Source organism: Gopherus flavomarginatus, chromosome 8 (assembly GCF_025201925.1).
Source record: "Gopherus flavomarginatus isolate rGopFla2 chromosome 8, rGopFla2.mat.asm, whole genome shotgun sequence".
Classification (NCBI taxonomy): domain Eukaryota; kingdom Metazoa; phylum Chordata; order Testudines; family Testudinidae; genus Gopherus; species Gopherus flavomarginatus.
Window position 1 is genome coordinate 70,669,995 of NC_066624.1, and position 21,209 is coordinate 70,691,203.

The window sequence follows — 21,209 nt, forward strand, 5'->3', positions numbered from 1 at the left end:
GTGTTCAGAACCTCAACAAGCGCTTCCCGGAGCTCAAACAGCCTCTGTTCGCTGTTGTTAAAACTAAGCCAGTGGACTGGGTTGTAATTCAGCAGCACCGTATGTGTCTCGCAGCCCGTTTCACACAACGTTGCAGATCTCCCTTCATTGACATCACTGGCATTGAAAGCAGTGATGCACTTTTTTTTACTAAGGAATCAACCTCATCCATGTTTTAAATTGAAGCTTCTTGATGGGCAAAACAGTGAAACAAAAAAAAAGCTTCAGAGTGCAGCTTTCTTGGAAGCAGTTCAGCACCCGCCTTGTGCACTTACATAGCTGCTGCCCTGTCCACTATCAAGCTGCACAGATTGTCAAAGCTAACACAACACTCCTCCATTCTTGCCTGAACCCATTGAAAAATGTGTTTGCCAGTTGGCCTATCACTCAGGCTCACCTGATGTAAAATACCTTCAGAAGAACAGTGGTGGTCACAGTCCAAAAATTAACACATATGATGGCCTTGGGATTCCTCATGACATCAAGGCTCTCATCCAAGCACAGGCTGTAGAAAGGGCTCACTGTGACTTTTTCAGCTGTTTTGATTTGTAGAAAATTTGCCAGATCTCGCGTGTTCCTCTGTAACATGTCATTGCTCAGTGGTATATCTCTGAGAAGTGTATTTTCTGGTTGTATGGCCAGAACAGTTTTCTTCATGAATGCTCCTTTCCCGAATGGTTTTCTTGCTTTCCTCAAAAGTAGTGCAAGTGTAAAAGTAGCCACCTGTATCTGATCCATTTTATTTAAAAAAAAAAAATCTCTGAGCTGTCACTGTTATTTTTCAAGCTTGGTTTTTGTATTGTTTAACAGCTTGTGCCTCTGAAATTCACTGTGGTAGTTCTGTTCAACTTCCCCTGCACGAATGCTATAGTGACATTGCATTGCAGACATTTTAATTTGATGCATTTCTTTTGTACAAACAGCGCACACTGCAACTTGCTCAGAAATGGAATCAGATGTCTTCAGAAACACAAAATTGCATTTCCCGCTGGTCCTGAAATGTTCTTTTTTCTTCCTTCTGTGTTCTCCTTTTCTCAGCAGCAGGTGGCTTTCTGGGGACCATCTCTGTATCACATTTAGGGTCATTTTCTCGAACTGATTTTTTAAAAAACTTTCCGATATCCATCGGCATTTTTAACTCTTCCACCTTCTGTCAAAAACGCTCTCAACTTACCCACACACCACACAGTGATCTTCCCAACAGTGATGTTGGCCAATAGCCGTTTACAGAGCTACGGTAGCGTGAGATGTAAACATAGTGATTAGCCAGTGAATATGCTTTGTGATTTGAAAAAAACACCATGCCTTTGTAGTTCAGCTCTGTCTGTACTGAACTGTAATATTTAGAAGGGAATCAGTGCGCGTTATGATTTATTTTGTTTACAAAGCGACATTAATAGGTAACAGCTCAGTGATTGTTGCAGCACTTCGGACTGTCATGAAAATCTGCTGGTGACTGGAAGCAGCCACAGTGCATTTAAGAAACACTGATATAGGTTATAGAGCTAATGAGCAAGACCAACACAACATGCCTCAAACCCTTCATCACAGCTTTCTGGTCAGCTTTCTCTCTGCTGCAGTTTGTGAAAGCTGTGAACTGTTACAAGTGCTGCAGCTGTTAGCCTACAGATTCAAGAAGACAGCACTGCTTTGATCTACACTCCTTTATATTCTAAAGTTATCATTGCAACAAAAAAGGCTAGGACCGTAGCTTTTCAAAAGACCCAGATTCTGCAGAAGCTGATAGGATTGGCTTCCCCACTCACTAGGGAAATGTTCGACAGTAGGCAACTAGTTTTCTTTCAAGTCCCGCTGTATACATTTTTCAGTGCCTGTCAGTATATATTTTTTGTGTCTGTAAAGTGCCATGCAAACCTATGGGACTATATCAGTGTATTGTTTTCAGACAGCAGATGAGTCCGTTACTGTTTTTTGTTATTATTAACAGTGCTTTCAGACACCTTCAGGAACCATCTGAAGGCTGTGCTCCATATACATGATAAAGGGACACCTCACACCTCTTGTTTAAAGGTCAGATTTAAAAAAAAAAAAAGATGTTTGTGCTCACAGATAGATGTGTGAATTTGCACACTTACCACAGTTGCATTCATGACTTGTACGTTTGTGTGTGCAAATAGGTACTTGGATACCTGCATGCTGGATATATGTGTGCAGTTGTGATAGGTAGTTGCCCTTGCAAATGTACGTGCATTTTTGTCTGCAGATCTCAGACATTAAATATAATTTGGCTCTGTGAACTCTAGGAAGCCCATTCTCAAAAGAAACAATTGAGTTTGCAGATTCATTTTCTTCATATAATTCAGTGACTTGTGGTTTGATTCTTCGTAGCTTCTAAATGGCTTGTTTTCTTTAATCAGGTTTGCCATCACCTCTCCAGTATTTGCCTCTTGCATGATAAGCCGCTGCAGAAGCCTGGATGTCTCCCAAGTTTATAACTCTGTCAGCAAGTTTATCGAGTTTTGAATTTAATTCTCTGCTGCAATTTATTCTTTTCTGTTTCCTTGGTAAAGTCTGCACAGAAACCAATGAGGGTTCCAGGCAAGACGGTACCTTGTTTACTCATATTGCCCACTGGTTTTTCAAACATTCCTTTAGTGTCTCAGCTTTTTATCTAATAGAAACTGGCAGTGCAGGATGGCACCACTGCTCCTCCATTGAGGCAGCGGGGGAAAAGGAGAGAGAACCTTTCTTTTCTCCTCCACAGGCAGTGAGAACTTGTTTCGGTACAGTGGAAATATGCAAATACAGAAATAGATTGCTCTATGTTGTGCTCTGCCAAAATTATGCTGGCAACATTTATTTCTTTTGGGAACCTGCAGTTGCCAAATAGCTAGTAACTAAAATATGCCTGTAAGCTACTGCGACAACCACAGGACATAAATCTAACTATAGAGCTGGTGTTACCTCTGCAGGGCTTTTAAAAACCATCCTCTCCATAACCCCCATAGAGGTAACTGTTCTTGTTATTTGAATGCAGTTATCCTGGTGAAAGTGTACTCTGGATCATGGGTATAAGAAGACATCGTAGGTGCTGATTCAGTGCTAGATTGTGGCTGGCATTGTGCTGGTGAAACAAAGGTCAGATGGCCTTGTCCACCTGCGTAGGTGCCAACCAGAGTCTTATTCTTTGCACTCCTTGAGCACCGGGGTCTGATCCAATGGAAGGACTTCTCATTGACTTCAGTGGGCTTTGGAGCAGACCCAGGAAAGTGAGTCCGTAACAGTAGTGGTGCTGGACTTCCCAGAGTGGATAGGGGTGAGCACCTCCTTCTGCATCAACCTGCATCTGATTGGACAGTGCTGTGTGAGGTACACTCAGTTATAGGGTTGTGTGGGTGCTGCTTTGTCATACTCCCTTTCCCCAAGGTACAGAGTTATTCTGAGGTCTACCCATAACCCCCCACAGTATAGCCCTTTTAAGTCTGCAGTGCCAAGAATACCTAGACAATGGGAAACTCTGCTTCTCTTTTATAATTTGACTTTTCCCATTTTTTCTCCTTAGGAACAGAGAGAGGGAGTCTGATCTACAGATTTCATAACTGGGTGGATGCTTTGGTAACATCAGGCTTGTCTGTAATCTTTTGTCACTTAACAGAAAGGGTCGTCAGTCAGGAGGGAACAAGTGAGTCTATATTCCACCATACTCTGCCCCACACAATGGGGCAGTGAAGATGGGAGGGAGGGTAAACAGTTTATTGGCTGAGGTACTGAGTTTGAGGTGAGCACTAGGTCTATATATACAATCCTTAGTTGGCAGTTTTCCTAGTATTAACCCAAGTTAACACTTATGTTGTAAATCATTCATCAGTAGGGCTGAAATTCCCTTCCCCCAAATTAGTGAAGGAGCTATTATTTCCCAACTATACTCTAATATGTTACAGAAGAATAAAAGTAGCAGGCAGCCGTGAATAAAATTTTAATATGCAGTAATATATTTTAATGTTTGCCTTTTGTAACTATTACAGTATATTACTATACAGTGAATGGAATGTGGAGGTAATTCCCAGCAGTCTGATTGGACAGTGTACAAGACATTAATTATCTAGAAATGCACTGCACATTTCAGATTTGCTTTACATCTCTGAGTTTTGGAATATATTATCCAGAAGGAGTAAATGTTTAGCCCCTTACTGATTGGGTTTCTGTTCTGAACATAGAGCTGTCCTGTTTTATGCTTTCTGTTGTCCAGTACAGTGGATGAAGGTTTTGTAGTTGTTCCTTTTTATGGTTTTACAGAAGTGATCAGTCTCGTGTTATCCAACTTGGGACCTTATCCTCTTTCAGGAGGAAGTAAGTGTAGTTCCATATAATTTGAATGAAAAGAGATGTTGTTTTGTTCCTGACATGGGTAGTTGATGGGTTAATGCATGACTCTCTTTTATATCCAGTGGTGCAAGTAGAAATCATTTCTTGCCGGTACTATACTCATGGGAGGGCCACAAGGGGGGCTCGTGACATCCTCACATGACCCTGCATGTGACCCTGCCCCCAGGTTGGGGACCCCCATGCTGGGGGCCCCCATGCTCTCCCCGTCCCCTCTGACAACCCCCTTTGTATATACAAACATCAACATGCTTAACTACTCACTTTCCCCCCACATATGTAGTATTCAGTCTGTTTATATGGAATATGGGAGTTGGGTAAGGAGCCATTTCAGAATATGTATGACTTATTAAAAGACAAATTTTAAGTAGAACTGTATCCTAAACTGCTTTATGGTGTTGTACCCAAACATTGCATTTCGATGGAGGATTCAACTTCCTTTATAGGAACAGACTTTTGAAACTCTTATGAGTCCACAAAAGTGGTCCATAGCCATACAAATAATCTCATGGTCTTCAGTGGGATTGATCAAATGATTAAGGGTTTATAGGTTTAGGTTCCAAGTTTGTAAATTGTTCTGGATGAAACTGACAATGCCTGAGCTATCAGATCAGAAGGAGCTTCATTTGAATAAAGGTGGGCAGATGTGTGATAAGTTTTAGCTCTGTTGCTAAGATGAGGAACATATTTTCAGCAAACTTCTTGGCAGATTCCTGAGGCGGCTGGTTTAAGGCCGTCAGTGTCCGGTATTATAATCTTCACTTATAATACTCTCACCCACAAAGCATGGGGCATTTGTTTTCTTTGTTTTGATGCTCCAGTTCCAGTTAACAAAATGCATGTTAGACTAATTTGGCTGCAAAGAAGAATTCTGTTTTTACACTGGGGACAACACCTGATTCCCGTCAGCTTGCAGAACTGTGCTGATATCAGAATCCAAACATCCTCTGGTCAGTGCAAGCAGAGGCATTCCTCTAATGATTTGGACTTGATGTGATGCAGTATTTTCATAAACAGATAGCTAAGGGTTAATGTCTCTTTCACCTGAAGCACCTGACCAGAGGACCAATCAGGAAACCGGATTTTTTACTTACAACTGGAAACAAAAAATTAGAAAACAGAAATCACTTCTCAAAGCTAAGAGAAAAGCAGGCAAACAGACAACAAAGAACCCAGACACAACCTTCCCTCCACCCAGAGTTAAAAAAAATCCGGTTTCCTGATTGGTCCTCTGGTCAGGTGCTTCAGGTGAAAGAGACATTAACCCTTAGCTATCTGTTTATGACAAGTATGGATATCAAATATAATTCAGATCAGTGGGGAGAAACAGAATAAAAAACACTGTTTAAACAACTTTCTTCCTCCTCCCTCCCCTCTTGAGGACTCCTGACCAACATAACAGCACGATACGTATGCTAACAAACTTAAAAACAAAGCCATTTAAAGAATGAATGCCCTCCCTAGCCATGTTCTGCTCTTTTAAAGAGCAGAGCACAGCCCCATTCCCCCCACTCTCCGTAGCGGGGAGCTAGCCCCAAGTCTTTTCGATATCCCATACCTGCTAAAAATCTCTTGCCAAAACTCTGTATTGGCGGGTACCCCCTACTTGCACTCCTGTTTATACGTGATCCTGCAACCAAAAAATGTGGACCTACTTCTGGTGCCTGCAAGGACTCTTATTGCAATTAGTGGGCCTGTTTGTATGGGGGTTTGCCACAGGGGTAGGATTGGCAGGCTCAGGGGTCTATTTTGTATTTGTTAGCCTGCAACTTTTTTTTTCCCCAGTAAAGACTCAGGATGACATAGACATCAAGGGGTTCTGCAGGTCAGAACTGAGGTGCATTGCCAGAGGCTGAGCTGTCTGGAGAAACTTATATAATGCCTACACTGTGCCTGGCTCCTTATGATGTTAGTTTTCCCAGCAGGATATCTGGTTGATGTTTGATGGGTCTTGCATACTTATGTTGGATTCATTCTGAGGGGTACTGCTTTAAACCTTGAAATCCATGCCTGGTTTAATAGTGCAGGATTGTTCGAAATGTTCGGCAACCTTTGCATCTTTTTTTAATTTTAAAGAACCAATTCTTCATCCCTGATCATTAAGCTTTAATATATCTGAGGAAGTGTTAATGAAGAGCAGCCTGAATACCACAAACCACATATTATTATTGGTTGGATCTGGTGCAAGACTTCTAACTGAATGGCAAACCTAGTGGTCAAGGCACTAGACTGGGATGGGACTTGGGAGATCTGGTATTCTTTCCTGGCTGTGCCACAGACTTGCTATGTGACTTTGGCAAGTTGCTTAAAGAGACACTGTCAACCTGAACAGTCACTTTTGAGACTTTGATAATCAAAGTATTCATATGAAAATAACCTAACATTCTCTAGAATGACTTCCCACTAATTTACAGCTTATTGGCAGAATTTTCCCTTGAAATTTCTTTTTCAGTTGGCACAGTGCAGTATTCTCTCTCTTCTCGGCACCCTCACCACTTTGGGGAAAAAGAAAGGTGTTTCACGTTATGTTATATGCATTTTTTTTGCCCCAGTTGCTTGGATGGAGGAGGAGAGAAGGAAGCCAAATCTATTTTACTAGAGCCAAGCAAATTATTTACAGAGAATAATTTTAATGAACTTAGCCTCCTCATTTTTGCCTGTGGAATGTGCATAAGGCAGGGGCCGTAGTGAGAAATGGGGGAATGGCAACTCAGAGGAGGAGAAAGACCTGTGTTTGAAGAACACCACTTTTAAGAGAGATGCATGGGTGAGTGGGGGCTGACTACATAGACTGCTCAGAAAAATATGTCACTGAAGATGAGCTGATTACTGTGAGAACCTTCACTCTGGAATTTCCTGACTCTTAGGGTTTAAATTCCTAAACTTCATGCTGTTGGAGTTTTTGTTTTGCTTTTTGTTTTGCTTGGTTTTTGTTTTGCTTTTTGTCCCTTCTCCCTCCCCCTAGAGAATAAGTAGCTTGGACTCTGGCAGGCTGAGTAGTGCATCTATTGCTCAGGTAGCCTGAAAGATGTAGATTGATATTTGGCTTCCAGTAATGAAATGAAAAGTGTTTTACTTATGAACCTCAGCAGTATGCCCCATACAGCCAAGTATCAATTGAGTCAGTTTATATGAATTTATGCTTTATCATGGACTTCCTTCAGAGGAGCCAGGACCTCAAAAATCAAGGTGAGTCTTAGTGGAAGGTCAGTGTAGACGGGGTCCGCCAGGGCTCGACCCTCCCTGAGGGGGTGAGGAGCCACACCAGCCTCACTGTCGTCCCTGCAATTACAATCAGCTCTGGCCCTTTGGGGCGGGGCAGGGCAGAGCAGTGGCAAAGTCAAAAGGGGCCCAGCCCTTGGTTCAGGCGGGGCACCAAACACAGTACAATCAGCTCTGGCTCTTTGGAGCAGGGCAGAGCAGTGGCAAAGTCAAAAGGGGCCCAGCCCTTGGTTCGGGCAGGGCACCAAACACAGTACAATCAGCTCTGGCCTTTGTAGCAGGGCCGAGCAGTGACAAAGTCAAAAGGGGGCCCAGCCCTTGGTTCGGGCGGGGCACCAAACACAGTTACAATTAGCTCTGGCCCTTTGGGGCAGGGGAGAGGGGGAGTCTGCCACCCGGATATGGGTGGCAGGGGGAACGCAGGCCCACCCACTCCTCTGCGTTCCAGCCCGGGGCCCTGGTAGCGGCTGTCACCGCTGCCGGTGGTCAGTGGGGGTCCTGACCAAAACACACTGACATTGGCAAAGTTAGCTCTACAGCCTGACTGGAGTCAGGTGCCCCCAGGCTACTTCCTAGCTCCCCCTCTACTCCTACCTGGTCCGGGGCCTCCGTTCCGGGGACGTCCAGGACCATCGGTTCCTCCCAGTCCGGGCTGGGCGGCAGGTCCGGTAATGTTTTGGGGAATGCGGGCCAAGCCTGGTCTGAGGGCTCCTTGGGGCCGTAGTAGGGGCGAGGCGGCTCTGGCGGCTCCTCATCGTAGCGGCCTCGAGAATGCTCCGGCGGCTCCTCGTCGTAGTAGGGGCGAGGCAGCTCTGGCAGCTCCTGGTCTCGGCCTCTGACTTGGGCAGTCTCCCAGTTACGGGTGTCAGCGGACACATCTGCTCCTGCCGGTGGCAGACCTGCAACTGAAGGCTGGGGCCCGGCTTTTATTCTTCCGGGGCGCCGCCTGACCCTCTGAGGGGCGGGACTTCTGCTCAGTGGCCCCGCCCCCGTGGATGACTGACGGGGCTCGACCCTCCTTGAGGGGGAGGGGAGCCACACCACCTCGCTACAGTCAGTCATTTTAGGATGCTTCTAATCTTTCCAACCCTAGACAGGATCAGAAGGGGAAATACTGAAATACTGTGACTTGCAGTGTCTCTGGTCTTTCTGTCACTGGGGAAAAGCTTGTCCTAGTGAAATGTACGGTCTAGTTTTTAGTTCAGGGTCCTTGAGTATCCGGTTCTTTTGAGGGTCACATTTCTGTAATTTACAGTGAGTCCAGTTGTTAGCACACTAGCCTGGGACTTGGGAGACCTGGGTGCAGTTCCTACTTCACCACAGACTTTCTGTGTGACTGTGCTTAGCCTCTGTGTGCTTCAGCTCTCCATCTGTACAATGGGGATAATAGCACTGACCTTCCTCACAGGGTGTTGTGAGAATAAATACATTAAAGATGGTGAGGTGCTCTGATAACAATGGGAATGGGGGCCAGATGTGCATCTTAGATAGATAATTAGAGAAAGTATCATATGCTTGATGCTTAGAACTCATGAAATTTGTTCAGATAGAAAATAAATGGCACGCTTCTACATTTTATGATAGTGAGTAATGATAAGTTTTATCAAAGGCCCTGACTGGTCCTGCAAAGACTCATGTGTGTAATTAGCTTTACACATGGGAGTATCCCATTGTCTTTAGTGGGACTTACCCATATGCATAAAGGTAAGCATGTGCATAATTCTTTGCAGGATGCCTTAAGCTGGCCAAATTCAGATATGCAATGGGCAGCTTCTGTTAAAGTTAGTACAAGTCATGGATGTGATTCTGAGAGCAGAAGTTGGCATAAGGGTAAAAGTGCAACTGCATGCAGAACATCTTTGATTACTTTTGGAGAACCTGCCTCCACAATCCCTTCAGTAAATTAAATTGACTGGATTTTAGTAACCACAGGCTTTTTAATCTAACCTTGTTTGTGCGTCTTTCATTGCACAATGGAATGCACGTCCTCAGCATCTGGTTGCATAACTAAGATAAAAGTCCTTCAGTTTGTGCATACAGGAGTACGGGGGCAGTTTTTTGTCTGCCCTCAATTTAAGAATACCCCACAGACTACAAAGCATTGAAATAGTATGCATCGCAATCTTGAAGCTATCTTCAAGCGTTGCTTAGATCATCCACCTTAGGGGCATCCTGCATTGGCTTGGTACTCTGGCTACATCTTCAACCCCTACAGTCTTTTTTCTTGGCCCAATGGCAGTGTGTCTCCTTGTTCAAAGAATATCCCTCCATTTGTACTGTCCTTCTTAGCTTAATGGTCCCACTTACCCCACATGTCTCCCTATGGCTTCCACACTCTTGGGCTCCTCTCAGCTCAAGTAGTGTCCTTTCCCATGCAGAGGCTAAGCATGAAATTTGGAGAATACTGGGCTCTGTGCACTTTGGACCCCCATTCCTACATGTTTATATTAATGTGATACAACAATATATTAAGAGACTGAAGGGAGTTGTACTCCTCTCTGAACGTGGGCGTCTGAGCTGAAGCCTGTCTTGTATCCCTGCAGTGGTTGATCATCAGGGGAAGTGCATGGTCATCATCAACAATCCCCAGAGAATGGAATCTCAACCCCTGTATTTTACAGCAATGTAGACTGGGATGGGGTCCCTAGCAGTAGCCCAATTCACCAGCTTTGCATCCACACAAGGTTCTTGGAGGCAAAGCACTAGACACAGACACCTTTGCATGACTTGGAACTGGGCTACCTCCCCTTACCTAATACCTAGAATGCTATAAAGTCAGAGTTGATATTGCTAGATCCCTGACACCCAGTACTCTGATTGGCTGCTTATTTGGAAGCAATGAGTCTAATATTGGGGTTCCCCCTTTGAACTCCTCTTCCATTTGGCTTTACTGGCCTATGGAACAATTCTGGTCTCCTGCAACATACTGTTTAGGTAAGCAGCGTAAAGACTGACTGGGGCTGCTTCACAGGAGATTTTTCTGATGTTGTGAAATTCTTCCTACCTTTGTTCATTGGGGTACTATAGTGCTGGGGCGGTTGTCCCTCCCCCTCTGTGTCGGAGAGAGGCCACACTGCCTCACTTCGCCGTTGGGGCCTCTGCCTAATAGCAGGGAAATTAGCATAGGTGTTAGCTTCCTGACCGGTCTAATGGGCTGGGCAGCCAACCGTCAAGGGCCCTGGGACTCTTCAAGCAGGGGCTGCACCCACCTTAGTCTATGGCCTCAGGGCCCTTGTGGCAGGGGCCCGTGCAACACAGACATAAGTAGCTCCAAGCTCTTCAGCCCAAGGTAGAGCAGCCTGAGTAGTCAATTGGCTCCGGCCTCTGGAGACAGAAGCGGCGCAAATCCTGTAGTCAGTTAGCCCCAAATTCGTGCTTCAGAGGCAAGTCCAGTATTCAATGAGCTCTGTGCTCTTTTTGCAGAGCCTGAGCACACCCAGCAGTCAATTAGTCCTGGGCTCTTGTAGCAGAGCCAGAGAAAACCCAGCAGGTAATGAGCTCTGGTTTCTAGTGGCAGAGATAGATCGAACCCCGGGGTGAGCGTCCTAGCTCCAGTGGACAACCGACAAGCACAGGCACTGGGCCTGATGAGGGGAGGCTCCCACCCCAGGGGTGGAGTGGCAGGTGGGGTCTGGGCCCACCCCTACTCCACCGGACACTGATCCAGAGCCCTAACAGTGACAGAGTAGTCTGCCACTGGTCAGTGGGGATCTCAACCGCAACATGCTGGCCGTGCTTCAGGCAAAGCTGCAGCCAGACTAAGGTCAGCTGCCCCTCTGGGTAGGTGGCCTGTGGCAGTCCCAGCAGGTCTGTGGCAGAAGCAGGCTCCCCAGCAGGCAGGGCGTCACTGGGTTCAGCAGCAAGGTCAGTGGCAGGGAGTGAGCAGAGTCCATCTGCCTCCTTTGGTGTCACTGTTACAACTGAGCGGGAGGCTCTGCCTGTTATACTTCCTGTCCTGGTGACATCCTTCTGGTGGGAGGAGCGAGGCAGGTGTCACTCTGCCCACTTGGGCATGGAGGGTGGTTCCTCCCCCTCTGACTCAGAGGGAGGCCACACTGCCTCACTACAGGTCAGGGCCGCCCGGGAGTGGGGTAGGGGGGCAAGTGGGGCAATTTGCCCAGGGCCCCGAGTTTTTTGGGGCCTTCTTCCGCTCTGGGTCTTCGGTGGCAATTCAGCAGCGGGGGGTCCTTCTGCTCTGGGACCTGCCGCCGAAGTGCCAGGTCTTCAGCCGCAATTCGGCGGCGGAGGCCCCCAGCCGCTGGAGATCCCAGGCCCCCTGAATCCTGTGGGCGGCCCTGCTAAAGATACCAAGAGAAACATCTTCACCCATGCTGGTTCCCTTCACAATGACTTTCACTTCCCCCTTGCAGGCTTCATGTATGATTTTAGTCATTGCCCTCAGAGCTAATTTTAATCTGCTGTTTGTGGGTTTGTTGCTGGCAGAGATAGATCATAGCTTTGTTTCAGGAGACTCTCCCACTTCTTACTTCAGTGGTACTGATCCAGTTCTGTTGTTCATCAGTGGAATCTCTCTTGATATTGCTGGGCTTGTGGGTCCTGCATATGAGCCACTGAAAGGAACTCCTCTTAAACTCATGAGTTGGCCTCTTTGGTCATGATAACTTTTGCTATATAGGTGGGCGAGCGGAATTTTCTTGTCATAACCTCTGTATGGTCAGTTTTCTCCTGAGGAGATGGCCTTTTGGCTGTCACTTGACTTATTCCTTCAGTGAACATCACAGGCCTGATTCTAATTTTCCTAACACAGGTGTTACTCCATTGAGTTCAGTGTAGGCCTACTTGAATTAAACATCATGTAAAATAATTGCTACTACCTCCTTTGTTGTTTCAGCTCCACTAGTGATAAAGTGGTAGTGACAGTGGGAAACTTTAACCAACACAGCCTAGTATATTTACAGCTAAAGTGTTTATTTATGGGCTGATGACCAAGATGATGGTCAGCAAACAGCTCCAGCTCCATAACCACTTGTCCCGGGCTCTTTCCATGTCATTGGCAGCGAGGACAGAAGCCTCCACATCTCATGTGTGCAGACCCGGTCATCTCCCAGGACTTGCATATGGGACCATCAGCTGGATCTGTTTTGCCTCCTTTGGTTGTAAAGTCCTACAGGCTACATGCTAAGGTAAGGCCTCCCTTTGCTACGCCCTTTGTCAGTTATCAAATGTTTTTGTTCATACAATGGAAGAGGGATGTATGACAAGGGAAAATTACTCACCAGTAATTCCTTTTGTCATCTCTCTCTCATTCTTTCCTGACATCACACATTCTGCTCTCTTTCCATCTGCATTCTTCTCTCCTGTATTTTCTCTATCCTCCTTTCTTCCTATCACTCTGGATGTTTTCGAACTGCCAGGAAGGCCATGGGCTGGGGCCTTATATACAGTGCTTGCCTGGCAGATATTCTGCCTGCTTGATGCTGGTAGGTGGAGCCATGATACCTGAATGTCTCTGTTCAGAGGATGGGGGGACAAAGGGTGCGGAGCAAGGAATTAGCAGTAAGTAAGGTTGTCTTGCTTGTCACAGCAGATTGAACACTTATCTATAGTGTACTGTGGAGCATGCCGGTTGTATTTTAATCTAATTTTAAACCTCTTTTCCACTTGAAGGGGAGCAGGGAACCCCTCAGTTTCTCCTAAGCTTGTTAGGTTTGTTAGTCTTATCTGCATATACTGCCATCCAGCACTGTTGCATATGCTGTTCTCCATAAGGGTAGAATGCTATAGAGCTCGTGGCTGTTTCACTAAAAACTAGTGCTCTTGAAGAATGTGTCCTTTTAGTCCTTTCATAATCATAGAATGGCATTCAGATTTCTAAGGTTTTTGCATCATATTCCGCTGAAATGGTTTAATTTCCGCAAAATTACTTATTTTGGATGTTGATAGCATCTTTTGTGCAAGGATAAGCTACATGAGAGAGATTCCACTGGAATGAATTACAGCAGTCTGAAACATTTCTTGTTCTGTCCTAGCAGTTGTCATAATGAAGGGGGAAGAGTTTCCTTGATGGTCTTGGCATTTGTACCTTTATTATTTGCTATAGTGCCTGGTGTCTGCAGACCCCTTTCCCTGCAATCAGAAGTAATGAAGGTGTACATCTGAACTGTGTGGAGGATTTAAAAAAAAAAAACATAAAATGTGAACACAATCTGTGGAGTATGCTTGCTTAAAGACAGGCCCAGTCTACCCTACATATACCACAATGTCAGGAGATCTGATTATAACAAGGTTCCATTTTGTATCACAGGCAGCACTTAACAATATTAACTGTATTAGTGTCTGGTTAAAACTGAGAATTTAAACACTTGTGTGCGCACACAAAAGGAAATGCAAAGGTTAACCTTCTCGTAGTAATGGTGTCATGTCCACAGTACATAGCTGTGTGTTATTAGTTGAGCTGTTTAAATTTATACTTTTAAGTATTCACAAATGCTTCCTGTGGTAAAAAGAACATGAAGGTTGCAAAATCAAACACTCAAAAGTTAATAAATGCCAGAATTCAGATTGCCTGCGCAGCCTTAGTTTTGGTCCCCTTGTGCATATGCATGGTAACATTCTTTAATTACATGATCACTTGCTATTTCTTTTCACAAAACCCCTCCCTCACTCAGGGCACATAATGGATGGTGCTCTTTTAAGGAGAAGCTTTTAAATAATTTCTTATCCTCACTGTTCAATATGTGGCTGTAGGCCTTATTTACCGCTCTCTATTCAAACCTTGCTCTGAAGGCAGAAATATTAATTTCTTCCAGGGCTTTTCTATGGCACTCATCATTATACTATCTGACAGCTTCACAAACACTGGTGAATTTATTTTCCCAAAACCCCTGTAAGTGTAGGGGGTGGGGTCTTATCCCTTTTTATGGATGGGAGCCAAGGCACAGAGAAATGAAGGTAAAAATATCCACCAATTTTGGGTGCCCAGTTTGAGGTGCCTAAGACCTGATTTTTCAGGGTACTTTGCATTATATAGCAATTTATATGTTCAAAGCACAGCTTCCTTTGTCTTCAGTTGCAGCTGTGAGTGCTCGACACTTCTGCAGATCAGATCCCAGGGTCTGTTGGGCATGTAGAAAATGAGGAACACAGTTAAAAATTTGGTTTAAGTAGCTTGCCCGCCATCACATAGGAATTCTACGGCGAGGCAGGGGTAGAATCCAGTTTCCCAAGGCAGCATTCAACTGCCTTAAACATGAAACCATCCTTCCCCTTTCTGCAATCCCTTGCCTCATTCATGACACATTTTCCAACTTCTGCCAAAAATGAAGCAGGGATTCTACGGACAACTGTTGTCTTCACTACACAGCTTTGATTCATCCCCAGTGTGGGCCCATTCAGCATATTAATGTGGCAGGGGTCCTGTGGAAAAAATTGTATATGCCCACGTAATTATAGATGGTATGATAATGCATACAAAAGGGGGCCATTGTAAGGTTGCGCAGATAAACTTAATTAAATGTGCTAGGCCTTTACAAACAGAGAACTAAAAGTCAGTCCCTGCCTCAGAGTGTTTACAATCCAAGTGACTAATGTTATTCTTCAGTTTTCAAATTTATAAATCTTAGAGTGTCAAAAAATTTGTGAAAAAAAAAGAACAAGTAGCATGGCTACCGCTAAAAAAATTGTGCATTCGCTGCTGGTGTGAAGGATGGCTTGAAACTGTCTCCAGTTTTCTTAACAAGCAGGAGTTTATATCCAGAAGGCTCGACTCAGAACAAGTTGTGCAAATAGGCACTCACCGCAGTTGGTTACAAATCAAGACGTGCGTGTATGGAGGAAGTAGGGGAAGGGTCAGGAAACTCTTCCCACTAGCTCTTTATTGATCCAGGCTCCTCTCCTTTCTGCACAAGAGCCTTTGCTGGCTGCCTACAGCCCTGGGGCAGCAGGAATCCTTGCAGACCTGTGTGATGGTTCCCAATGGCAGCTTCACCTTCCAAACATTAGTGCTTGGCAGCTGTCTTCCCACCTCTGTGGCCTGAAGAGGGGTGGAAGGCTCTTTGGGCCGATGGGACCTATTCATGGCGGATTGCTCTGGAGCCTGGTGGTGGGGAGAAGGACTATTATGCTGCCTTCCCTGCTTATGCTAGGAGACCCCACATCCCAAATGAGACTTTGAGGCAGGCCCCACTTCCCTCAGCTGTTGTTCCATGAGGACCCCACTGATACATATGGCTGTGTGTGTGGAGTCTGGGACTCTGCCTCCTGGAGAATAGCCAAGGCTGGGTGGCTCTTTGGAGACAGTGCCATACTCTGATTCCAGTCAGACTTTGGGGGCACTGAGCCATGGTTGAGCTTTAGTCAGGGTCCATCCGCATTAAGTGGGAGGATCAGGGTTTGGCCGATATAATGTTTCTTCTCTGGCAAGCCTATCCTAACTAAAGGCTCATTCCTCACATCACCTCAACTGAATAATAAACACACCATTGCTTAAACTATACCGCAAGTCAGGTGGGATTCACTGGTATATCTGAAGGCAGAATTTATCCCACATGTATCACTAGAGTGCCAAGACATGGCAAAGTTTTGGCCAGGATGAAAACACAGATTGTTCACTGCTGGACCAGCAGATACAGAATCGCCACCTAAAGAAAACAGGGTAACTTCTGCTGCCCTTAACAACACACAAGGATCTACCTGCTTTTTCAAGTTACATACTTTTAAACACATAGGGCCTGATCCAAAGGCACCTGAAGTTTCTGGGAGTCTTTCTGTTGACTTCAGTGGGCTTTGGATCAAGCCCAAAGTGAAGTATTTCTTGAAAAAAAGGCAGAGGCAGAGTGCGTACCACAGAACCTACTCCTTTCCCCTTTGTGTTGGCCAGTTTCCAGCTGTTGCTGCATTGACCAATTCTTCATGGACATTAAGGTTGTTTCTCAGGGACTTATTCTTCAGTTCAAAGGAATGCTATGGTTGTGCAGTATAACTACGTTTTGTGCAGTGATGTATTTAATACTCTAGCTGAGGGCTTGTTTACCCATAAACCGCTCCAGCGGCAAAGACACTCCCTGTGTCAGCAGGAGAGGATCTCCTGTCCCTGTAGTTAATCCACCTCCCTGAGAGGTGGTAGCCAGGTCAACAGAAGAATTCTCCCATCATGGCTGTCTATACTAGGGGTTAGGTCGATTTAACTGCATTGTTCAAGGGTATGGATTTTTCACACTCCTGAGCGACATAGTTATACTGACCCAATTTCCTAAAGTAGACCAAGCCTGAGAGAACCTCAGGGAAAAACCTATGGTTAGCAGTTTTTCAAATAGATATTCAGGTACCATGGTGGTGGATGTACATGTAGGTGTGTGGTCTATAACCCCACAGTAAAGTTACACACACTTTCTCCCAGGGGTTCTGTTTGGTTGCACTAAATAAATGAGAGTAAAACTCGAGCCCATCTCTTCATTTCCTAGCATCTAACTCAATACAGCCGGCTTTTGTAGAGGACAGAATTTGGTTTTCAAATACAGTGTTGTAATATTGTATGTCTGAGTCATACCAAAGCCCTATGCAAATAACATGCTTGTGGTGTATTAACTGTAGAAGCTGATCTGGCCATGATAGGTTTAGCAACTGCTTAAACATAGCCCTGAGCATTAGACTCTGTTTTAGTGAGATACAGAATACTGGCCAGGACCACATGATCCCTTTGTAAAAATGAGTTGTTAGGCAGAACAAAGTTTAAAATAGCCTAATGTCCCGAGCCTTTCTGAGGCTTTTTCTCTTCCTGAGGTAGATGTGGCCATAGGCTGTTCACATCAGCATCTTTCTAAAAGTGCAAGGTATAGCGATTGTTTTCCTATATGTTCCCGCATAAACCCCAATAATCTTACTGGAGCTGTTTATTTCCCAGTAGAGGAGCAGCATGATGCAGCAGTGAAAGATGTGACAATGGTGAAGAGGAACTGAGACCAACTGGGATTCACTACCCCTCTTTGTTCTCACTGCTAGATGTGGTGCCCCAGGGAGTATTGTTGAAGTCATCATTGTCTGGGGAGGAAGAAACCGGTGTTTTTTAGTCACTGAATGTAGGACATGGAAAAGGAGATGCAAGCACTTAAGCACAGCCTAACACTGTTGAGCATATTCCTGCTTCAGCGTATTTCTGGTTCAAGGGGAGATGGGCCAGTGGTTAGGGGACTAGCCTGGAATTCAGGAGATCCAGATTCAGTTCCCTGCTCCACCACAGACTTCCTGTGTGCCCTCTGTCAAGTAAGCTAATTGCTCTGTGCCTCAGTTTCCCATTTGTAAAACGAGACAAATAACACATGCTACATCACAGGAGTGTGGTGAAGATAATTACATTAAAAGATTGTGAGGTCCTCAGATACTGTGGTTATGGAGGCACTGAAGAACCTCAGACAGGTAAATGTAAATCATGGCTTTCCTTTGTATATACTAAATGTTTGTATAGGCACAGTTATGCTGGTTGCTGGCCTCACTGATGACTGAATCCCAAGAAGGTTTCTGTTGTTGAAGGGATCATACGGATCCCAGCAAGCACCAGTTTTTCTGCTTTTGTGGAACATTCCCTGACAAAACTTGAAAAGAGGAGAATGAGAAGATTTTTGAGTCTTTGCCAACTTCATAATTTTAGAAGACAAAAGAGTGGCTGGTCCGTTATTGGCGCTCCTTGTATGACTTTCTCCCATCAAGGGAGTTCAACATATGTTTCTGCTCGGGTCGGATTTTTTTTCAATAAGATGCCAGTTCTAGTTGGATTTCCTGGTGGGGTTTCCAGCAGCTATAGAGGAATCTCCACCAGCGGGAATAGGCCATGAAGGAATATTAACTTCTTATGGGATTGGTCCAATCAGGAACTATTCCAGAGAGCATCATATCCCTAACATGGTCCCCTCCTGCACCTCTTTCTAGTTCTGCTCATGTAAATCTAGGAAAGCATGTAGGCCATAATCATGGAGATGGGTTGCCGTGAAATGAGGGCTTTAATCTCCTCCCAATAATTGCAATTCACAGAAATAAACATTAAGAGATTACAGCAGAACTAGCTCCTCTAGCTAAGGCTATGTGATAGTTTTCATTCAACTCTCTTGCTTCCTCACTCAGAATTTACTGCAACTTTCAGCTTTGCAGCTGAATTTTTCCCGTTTAGCCTCTGCCAAAAGGTACCTTTAAAAAAGAGTTTGAACAAAAATGGTTCAGCCATTCATGAATGTGAGGAGATGAAAAACCCACACTTTTCTATTGTGGAAACTTCTTGCAACCTGGCCCTGTGAGCAAGCTAAAGATAGCTGAACATGGAACAAAACTCACAAAATGGCTTTGTTCCAGAGGAAATTGGGTTTGAGTGAGTTTTATGATCTTGAAATCATGTATTGAGCACGGGCAGTGATTTATTTATTTATTTAAATTACTGTTACTGAAGGAGTTTCAAGAAGAAGATAATCTCTATTACTATAATTGTTTACTGTGTGTGGTCCGTTCTCCAGCATAGTTAGTCAGTTTCACATTTTTTAGCTTGTTAACTATGTTGAAAGAGGTAGAGAAAACAAACTCCCAGATAGGAAATACGTTTTTTAAAAACTACCCAGTTTTGACACACTCTTTAACTTTGACCCCATCCCCATGACAAATACTGTATATTAAAAAATTTATATTTTGGAGATCCACTTTCTTTTAATAAGGAACTGATACAAGTGTTCTTGAATGTATCAATAATGTTTAAAAATGCGATTTCTGCTGCTTGCACTTCAGAAAGCTCAGCAGACTGCTCAATTTGCCAAAAAATGTAATTTTTTAATCAGAAAAAAGTTTTAGTTTTGGGATGTTATTCCTGTGTTGTTTTAAATCAGGGGTTCTCAACTTGAGGGTCTTGACCACTTTGTCCATATGTTGCTAAATGGGAGGGAAGCAGCTCTGGTCAAAAATGTGTTTTTTTTGTTTTTTTTTTTGTTTTTCCAAGATAAAATTTCAAATTTTTTTTCTAGTGGAATTTCAAATATTGAAAAATTCAATCTGAAAATGGAAATGCCACCTTGGTGCATCATGGGAGTTGCCATTTGGGTGCTTTATGTTCCAAGTCTCCTCTGTGGGCTGGGGTTCCTGGTTGTACTACATCTCTGATCATGGCTTCCCTTCTTGGAGAGGAGAGGTGGTTTAGCATTGAAGTCCCTAACCATGGTACATCATGAGAGATGCAGTCCATCAGGGCAGCCTGGCTTGGAGAGAAGAACTGGAACATAAAGCACCCAAACTACAACTCTTATGAGATACTATGATGGGGTTGACTAGGCTCAGAGGCTACCTGTTGGAGGCCTCAGGGTCCTGCCACACCCCGTCACAGAGAGGAGCAGAAGAGAGGTTCTCCAAGTGGCCTAGAATGGCTGAGGGGGAAGCAGCCAATCAGAGGATCTGCAGGGAGCAGCCAATCAAGGTCCAATATGGCCATATAAAAAGGAGATGCCGAGCCAAAGACAGTCAGTTGTTGTTTGGAGCTGGAGGAGAGAGGACTGTGTTCCTGGCTGGCTGAAAGAGCACAGGCCCATGACAGCTCAGTGCGGGCAGGGACCGGGGGAGCAAGAGAGTGCTACTGGCTTGCTGCTGGGACTGAACCCAAGAGAGTTGCTGGCAGGGACTGGAGGAGTGAGAGGGAGCTCTTGGCTGACTGTTGGAACTGAGTAAGGACTGAACCCTGGGAGGACTGAAAGAAAATAGTGTCTCCAAGGAGGAAGCCCTGGGGGTATGGGCACTAATTAAAGACTGGGTCCACGGAGGGCTACAGAGATACGATCAGAGGGTACGGGATAGGCCCCTATTGGATTGTATACCCTGGAAGGGGTCTGTTTTATCTCACATACAGACTGTGTTTGGGGCTGAGCTGGAGGGCTGAGTCACTGAAAACCTGCCTGAGAAACCACTGACAGGGATCACCATAAACTGAAAAAGCAGCAAAGAATCCTGTGGCACCTTATAGACTAACAGACGTTTTGGAGCATGAGCCTTCATGGGTGAATACCCACTTCGTCAGATGCATGTAGTGGAAGTTTCCAGGGGACAGGTATATATAAGCAAGCAAGCTAGAATAATGAGGTTAGTTCAATCAGGAGGATGAGCCCTGTTCTAGCAGTTGAGGTGTGAAAACCAAGGGAGGAGAAACTGGTTTTGTAGTTGGCAAGCTATTCACAGTCTCTGTTTTAATCCTGAGCTGATGGTGTCAATTTGCAGATGAAACTGAAGCTCAGCAGTTTCTCTTTGAAGTCTGGTCCTGAAGTTTTTTTGCTGCAGGATGGCCCCTTAAGGTCTGCTATAGTGTGGCCAGGAGGCTGAAGTGTTCTCCTACAGGTTTTTGTATATTGCCATCCTAATATCTGATTTGTGTTCATTTATCCTTTTCCATAAAGACTGTCCAGTCTGGCCGATGTACATGGCAGAAGGGGCATTGCTGGCATATGATGGCGTATATACATTGGTGAAATGCAGTGTATGAACCGGTGATGGTGTGGCTGAATCTGTTTAGTCCTGTGATGGTGTCGCTGGTGTGATATGTGGGCAGAGTTGGCATCGAGGTTTGTTGCATGGATTGGTTCCTGAGCTACAATTACTATGGTGTGGTGTGCAGTTACTGGTGAGAATAT

At 44.9% G+C, this 21,209-nt stretch overlaps 1 protein-coding gene across 9 annotated transcripts in view; it reads left to right on the forward strand.

Annotated features, from left to right (window-relative positions):
- Positions 1-21,209, forward strand: part of ST6GAL1 (ST6 beta-galactoside alpha-2,6-sialyltransferase 1) — a 140,711-nt gene that overhangs the window by 59,125 nt on the left and 60,377 nt on the right. For 2 of the 9 annotated variants that reach the window (XM_050964087.1, XM_050964086.1), the window contains exon 2: positions 12,624-12,749. The exons of the other annotated variants lie outside the window; for them this stretch is intronic. The gene's annotated coding sequence lies outside the window, so the exon portion shown is untranslated. The remainder of the gene's footprint in view (positions 1-12,623; positions 12,750-21,209) is intronic. 9 annotated transcript variants of the gene reach the window in all.